Here is a 7700-nt window from a genome sequence, read left to right as displayed (position 1 = left end):
GGTTTGGAGACCCAAATGTTGGAGTGTGGGGGTGTCTTGGGTTACAGCGTAAGGTGTAACCAAAGTATCTACCACCATCTACACGATACCACCAACTACATCTTTTGATGAGCTGTTAAAATGGGTGGAGCAGTGTTTCTTTATCTTCTCCATGACTCAGCCTTGGCAACTCCCTCTGGGGAAGCAGCCACCACTCTGAGGGGCCCATCTCTGCTAACGGACCATCAAGGACTCTCCAGAATGACTCATAGAATTACATTACCTCATTGTGAAATTCCTGTACCAAACAGTCCCACCTGTATATAATTTGGGGCTTGAGACACCACAATACCACCACTGATAACCCAGAGGACAAGAGCTCTTAACAGCCACCAGTGGACCTCCAGAGAAAGATGAGACCTTTTCACAGGATCACTGCTTTGACAGGATTGTATCCATCCTCCAATGGGACTGCAGCCACCATTTAACTGGTCTGCTCCTGGCACCCAAACCAACAGGGTGTCAGGTTGCATTCTGACTTTCTTGATTTAAGACAGTGTTTCTACTGCCTTTATTGTAATTTTCCTATTAAGTTGTAGCTCTGACTTGAAATCTCTCAAAGGTATTTTGTGGGGATTCTACCTCTGGGCTTACCTTCAAAACAGCAGGGAGTGTGGTTCCATGAGACAATGGGAAACACTTATTCTCTCATTCTTCAACTCCCACACTGTGATAGGATAGCTAGAACTTCCCAAAACAGCATCTACTTGTCCAGGATCTTCATATAAGAAATATTTACACCACTAATGAGCATTAGCCTAACTCATCCTGGATGTATCAGATCAACAGCACATGTATATCTGGCCATGTGATGGAAACCACAGCTTTAGGTAGGCTGCTGAGTGTCTGGAAATCCAGCATATGATTTATAAAAGTGGTAGATCATCATTTAAAAAAACACTCCAGAAAACAAGGAGAGCAATATCTTGATCATGGAATGAGAAAATTACCTCAGCAAGCAACAGAATAAGAGATCGTACACAAAGCACTAGAATGATAGATTAGCAGTGAGACAACAGATAACAAGTAAAACAGACAGAGCAATAGAGCAGGTTAAAAGCAGTTGACCATGAAATTCATTAAGGGGGAGGTGTCTAAGGCTGGTTTTTGCCATTGTAGTTGTACCAAGCTGGCTTGTAAAAGCTGAGTATGCACCAAAACTGCATGCAGTCTCCAGGCATAGGAAATGCCTTTTCACTTGTGAAAATGTTTCCCTGTTGGATGGAGAACTGGAGTTTTCCCATGGAAGAAGCTGTCCTCAAGCTTTGGTAAGCTCTAAAGGGCAAGATAAAATTTCAGTGTCAACCCAAGAGGCATTTGTAAAATGCTCCTGGTCCACATTCAAATGTCAGGTTTCCAGGAACTGATATTTTTGTCTTTCATTCCCAGCAGCTTCTGTGAAAGCAAAGACACTACACGATAAATGACTTTCAATCATACAAAGTTGTCGGTGTTGGGCATGAAATGATTCACACAGACACAGCTCAATGTGTGATAGGAAAAAGAGAGCAATTTATTCTGTAGTTTCTGTATTTATAGATTCTCAACGACGACCAGGGATTGGATAGTTAGGTTACCACCTTCCCAACCACACTGGTCGTGAGAAACGTCCATCAAAAGACATTTCTTTAATGGAATGTATAAACATCTATGTTTATAGTTACTTTCCTGGGAAAGTGGCTAGAAACTATGAAAACAAGATTAGAAGGTTTAATTCTCAGGACGACACAAAGTCATATCAGTTTGTAGGAGCCTTGGGGCCAACCTGACCTGCTTATTTAGCAGTCTCAGCACTATAACCCAGGACATTCTAAAGGACATGAGGCTTGCTTGGTTTGGACTGTGTCTGCTCTAGGATCTCTCTGGTCACTGGTGAAACTTTCAGTAAGTTAGTCATGCTTCATTGTAGAGGTCCATCTTTTTTCCATGGGTTCAGAAGAAGTCCCAGCAGAGCTACTATTCAAAAGTACATCCCTCATTTAGGTTGGTTGCTCCTCTGTGTCAGTGAATACAGACTGCCAACTTCCAACACTCTCTGTAGCCTCATTGGGTGCTTGGATAAAATGCAATGTCAAATGCTCTTTAGAAATAAATGGGATACCTCAGAAAACTTAATTCCTTGGAAGACTCAGATAACTAATTGCAATTTCCCATGTTACATTTTGGGCCAATACCTTTCATCCCATCACTTGGCATGTCCATGGAGAGTCCACTGAACCTCTATGTTTCCTCTGCACCATTCCAGGACAGACAGGTTGCTGCCAAGAGCAATAAAATTGCTCTATGGCTTTACCAAATCAGAGAATCATTTAGGTTGAAAAATACCTCTAAGACCATTGAGCCCAACCATTCCCCCAGTACTGCAAGGTCCACCACTAACCCATGTCCACCAGTGCTACATGTACATGGCCTTTACATTCCTCCAGAGATTAGGACTCCACCACTGCCTTGAGCAGCCTGTTCTGGGGCTTGAGAGCCCTCTTGGGAAAGAATTTTTCCCAATATCCATCCTAAACCTCCCCTGGGGTAACTTGAGGACTTTTCTTTTTGTCCTGTCACTTGCTATGGAAGAGACCAACTCCCACTTCATCATAATCTTCTTTCAGGGAGGTGTAGAGAGCAGAAGGTTCCCCCTGAGCCTCCTTTTCTCCAGTCTGAACACAGCAATTTCCTCAGCTGTTTATCATCAGACTTGTGCTCTAGACCTTTCCCCAGCTTCATGATACTGGGCAGTACCTGAGCTGAAGTGTTGGGCACACTGGAGATTCTCCCTGGTCACTGTTTCATGGTAGAGAGCTTTGTGGACTGACCTGGTGGCCTTTTCTTCTGCATCAATCCTTTTCACATGCCACTGAAGTCACAAGTGTGAAGATAACATACTTTATAATTTTGAATTCTGAGACCTCATCAGTCCAGGTTTTTTTCTCCTTCCAGTGGTGAAAAACCAGAGACACCGTGGGAGAGATGATGTCCCCCCATTTAAATGAGATGGGATTCTAGCATGCTGTGAAGGGAGCTGGTTTCTATTATCAAATTTCCTTGCACATAGCCTGATTGATTAATTTTTAGAGCAATATATTCAAGACTATATTCACTGAACTAATTTTAAGTGGCTTTTTAAAGCAAACAAATACAGGATTGCAGCTATTCCTCCTCTGCTGTCTGATCTGTAGCTGACAGCTTGTTCCAGCAGGAAAGTAGGACCCCACAAGGACTGTGTCTCACCACTGTATATGAAAACAAACACACATAAAAAGGGACCTGATTGCTAACCTCAAACAGCTTCATTTGTTATACATAGTGCTGTCTTTTAAAGGGAACCTCCTGACCTGCTGTGGCTGGCTCTTTCTTCCCTGCCAGAGCATTTAATGAGTAAAACCAAGGACCTTCTGAGCAGGCTCTGCTTGGCTCACTGCTGGTGCACAAGGTGACTTTGTACTGCATGCCAGCGCTCTGTTTGCCAGCCTCACCCTCCCCTTGGAGCATCAAGCTCCCTGTGGTGTCCCTTGGGGCAGTGCTGCAGGCTGAAAGGGCTCTGCCATTGGAATCCAGTGGATGCTGAGAAGACACCAAGTGAAACCATGACAGGGAATCACCACAGTCCATATGAGGGTTTTGAACACCAAGTCTTGCTGGAAATCATAGAATAGTTGGAAGGTTGGAAGGGAACTTTAAAGTTCGTCTTGTTCCAGTCCCCCTGCCGTGGGCAGTGACCCCTTCCACTAGACCAGGTTGCTCCAAGACATGCTCAACCTGGCCTGGAACACTTTCAGAGATGGGACAGACACAGTTTCTCTGGGAAACCTGTGTCAGATAATTACCACCCTTATTGTAAAAAACTTCTTCATTAGATCTAATTAATATTGTAATCTTCTCTCATATTTCTACTTTAAATTGACCACCTTTAAGTACTTGTTATGGAACACCAGTCACACATCCAAAGTCCCTCTCCAGCTCTCTTGGAGCCCTGTTAAGCACTTGAAGGGGCTCTCAGTTCTCCTCAGAACCTACTCTTCCTCAGGCTGAACCCCAAATGTCCAGAGCAGAGGAGCTCCATCCCTCAAAGCATCTTTTTGGCCTCCTCTGGACTTATTCCAGCATCTCCATCTTAGGAGTCTCCAATTCTAAGATAACAACACTCAGTTGTAGTACCCTGGGAACCTGTAGTACTCCTGTTGTTGGGGAACATTGCCATTGGCAGAGCCATGCATTCACCACAGAGCAGTTTACAGCTATCTTGTGGACCACAGCATGGCAAGACCCTCCCTGAACCTGAGGACGGAGTTAGAGGCTTGGCTGCTGAGCATATCTGGAGCTGCATGAGATGTTTAGTCGGTGCAGCACAGGATTCATGTTAGAAAATGGAGCATTCACTGCTTCTCCATCTTATGAGAATATTATGGAAAAAAAAAAATCCCAAAGCTGGATTGTTAATTTATATTCTAACTACAAAATTATATTAACCTCTCCAGCCTGTTGCAGTTGGGCTGCTTCTTGTACACAAGCCTAACACACAGGCAAGTCCTTACAGGAGCAGGGCCTGACTCCATGGAACCAGATAAGTGCCTAAACGATAGCTGGTGGCATGTTTTGTTTTTAGTTGTAACAAGACTAAAAATCCCTTTATCTTATCTGCTGCTGGCACTGCATGAATAGCAGCAAGTACGGATAGGTGGCAGTTCTGTTTGGCCTTCAGACAATGCAAGATTGTTTCCTGCAGTGCAGGGAAACAAGGCAAATAATTTGGGAGGATTTGACATCTGTAAAATTCAATTTTCTGGAAAGAGATGCCTATTCCAGAATAGCTTGAGAAACAGCCTTGGCAAAGAAAAATATGTACATTGTTTTCCATGCAAAATACTATTAAAACAAGCTCTTGAGGAGTTTCCCTCCTTCGTTTTCCTCCCAGAATATGATGAAAATAGTTCCTGTCTTTTCCAGATCCTGTGCAAATATGATGTGGCCAGTGGCTTGAGGGAAGGGATTCCACTGCTTTGCCCACCTGCAGAGCTGCCTCCAACTCTGGGGTCCAACATCAGAAGGACATGGAGCTGCTGGAGAGTCCACAGGAGGCCACAGAGATGCTCTCAGGGCTGGAGCACCTCTGCTCGGAGACAGACTGGGAGAGCTGGGGGGTGTTCAGCTTGCAGAAGAAAGACCTTATTGTCTTGGGAATACCTTAGAGTCCCTGTCAGTGCCCCCCTAAAGGGGCTGCAAGAGATCTGGAGAGGGCCTTTGGACAAGGGCCTGGAGGGACAGGACAAGGGACAATGTCTTTCTGCTGCCAGAGGGTAGGGTTAGATGGGATATTGAGCAGAAATTTTTAGCTGTGAGGGTGTTAAAGCCCTGGCAGAGGTTTCCCAAGGAAGCTGTGCCAGTCTGAGGCTCGGAGCAGCCAGGTCTAGTGGAAAGTCTCTCTAGAATCTGGGATTCTGCGATTTTGAATGCAGAGAGACACACGAAACGCCTCTTCGTCCGCGGCCCCGCCCAGGCTATTCAGATGAAGGTCTTTCGAGAGGCTTACTACCAGGCGGCTCGTTGGTCTAGGGGTATGATTCTCGGTTTGGGTCCGAGAGGTCCCGGGTTCAAATCCCGGACGAGCCCTTTTTTTCTTTTTTTTCCCCCTTCCTTTTTCCTGTTTAAAATTCCTCTCCTCTCTCTTTTGCTTTCCCACTCGCCCCCGCTCTCCGTATTCCCTTCCCATGCACACTCCCCCAGGTGTACTTTCGTTTTCCAGGGAGAAGGCCTATGTCTGAAGTGGCAAATCGCGGTGAGGCTGGGAAAAATATAAACCACTCCCCCGATATGCTTGTGCACGGCGAGGGGTAAACAAATCCAAAATGGGCTCGTCCGGGATTTGAACCCGGGACCTCTCGCACCCTAAGCGAGAATCATACCCCTAGACCAACGAGCCAGCTACTGGGACATATACTCGCCCGCAGTCTATCCCGGCAGGATGACGTCACTGTGCTATGGGCAGGGCTTGCGCGTGCGCTCTGTGCCGGAGCTCCCCTGGCAGCCTCAGGCCAGAGCCATCCCGCCGTGATGTCACCTGCCATGCAGCCTTTTTAACTCCTCGTACGCGCCCCGGCAGCTACCGAGCCTCTTCCATACCTTGCATCCACTTCTGCAGACTCTTTTCTGCACTCACACCTACTTCTGCGAGCATTTTTCCCGTTTAGCACTCACCCCTGCATTCACTTCTGCTTGCACCCACTTCTACAAGTCCTTTCTGCCCTCACACCTCCCTGCGCCCATTGCATGTACCCTCTTGCTCAGGAATTGTACTGTCACAGCTCGCTTCGCAGCCAGCTGCACACAGCAGCTCCCTGGGCCCTTTGCACTCACCCAGGCACTCTCCCTACAAACACCTGATCGCTGTGCTTGCACCTCTGCACCCACGGGCTCTGCCATGGCCTCACCTCGCATTTCCCTCCAGCCACTTGCTACCCTGGCACCCTCCTCTGCAGACATCTTCCCCTGCACCCAGCCCTGCGGGCACTCACCGCTGGGGCTGCTGCAGCCTGGGCACACCCAGTGGGCCCTTAGGTGATCCACAAGGGCAAAACTTGCTGCCCTATTCCCAGTGTCCTCCAGCCTTTTTGGACATCCAGAGCAACTGAAATTTCCTTTGATTTTTCTCGGGGGGGGGGGGGGGGGGATGTCTTTGTTTGGAGGAAAGCATGCAAACCTGCATGATGCCTGTGCCAGACATATGGCAAAATTCATAGGGATGCATGGAAAATGAGTGCTTGGTATTGATCTCTCAGAGAGTTTTCATCCACCATAAACTTTTTTCAATGTGCATATAGCATCTGGGTTCAAGGATTTTACTACTGATGGTTAGAAGAGTAGAATGAAACCCCAGTAAATGCAAAATTATGATAATTTGGATATTTGTTGGAAATTTCAACAACTCTGTAGGGTGTGAGCTTTAAGAGAAATTAAAGTTGAGGCATTTTCCTTAGAGAAAGCAATTCATGCAAACACAGGAGCATTCAAAGACACTGCTGTATGCAATCAAACCATAAAATGATTTCTGTTGGAACAGAACTTTAAGAAGTAATGTAGTCCAACCCCTTGCCACGGACAGTAACAACTTCCACTAGACCAGGTTGCTCCAAGACATGCCCAACCTGGCCTAGAACACTTTCAGGCATGGGGCTGACACAGCTTTCTTGGGAAACCTCTGCCAGGGCCTTAACACCCTCACAGCTAAAAATTTCTGCCCAATATCCCATCTAACCCTACCCTCTAGCAGCGGAAAGACATTGTCCCTTGTCCTGTCCCTCCAGGCCCTTGTCCAAAGGCCCTCTCCAGATCTCTTGCAGCCCCTTTAGGGGGGCACTGACAGGGACTCTAAGGTATTCCCAAGACAATAAGGTCTTTCTTCTGCAAGCTGAACACCCCCCAGCTCTCCCAGTCTGTCTCCGAGCAGAGGTGCTCCAGCCCTGAGAGCATCTCTGTGGCCTCCCGTGGACTCTCCAGCAGCTCCATGTCCTTCTGATGTTGGACCCCAGAGTTGGAGGCAGCTCTGCAGGTGGGGTCTCACATGAACAGAGCAGGGGGGCAAAATCCCCTCTCCCCTGCTGCCAATGCTGGGGGATCAGCCCAGCACACGGGGAGTTCTAGGTGCCAGCACACACAGCTGGGACATGTTG

General features: G+C 47.1%; 2 non-coding genes across 2 annotated transcripts; one reads left to right on the top strand and one right to left on the bottom strand.

Moving 5' to 3' along the window:
- The first annotated feature begins 5571 nt into the window (after positions 1–5571).
- On the top strand, positions 5572–5643 carry TRNAP-UGG (transfer RNA proline (anticodon UGG)). Its single transcript has one exon. It is a non-coding gene; the product is annotated as a tRNA-Pro (tRNA).
- A 238-nt stretch (positions 5644–5881) lies between these two features.
- TRNAP-AGG (transfer RNA proline (anticodon AGG)) lies at positions 5882–5953 on the bottom strand. Its single transcript has one exon. It is a non-coding gene; the product is annotated as a tRNA-Pro (tRNA).
- Between the last annotated feature and the right edge of the window lie 1747 nt (positions 5954–7700).

Source organism: Poecile atricapillus, chromosome 1, assembly GCF_030490865.1.
Source record: "Poecile atricapillus isolate bPoeAtr1 chromosome 1, bPoeAtr1.hap1, whole genome shotgun sequence".
Classification (NCBI taxonomy): Eukaryota; Metazoa; Chordata; class Aves; order Passeriformes; family Paridae; genus Poecile; species Poecile atricapillus.
This window is presented reverse-complemented; position numbering and strand designations above follow the sequence as displayed.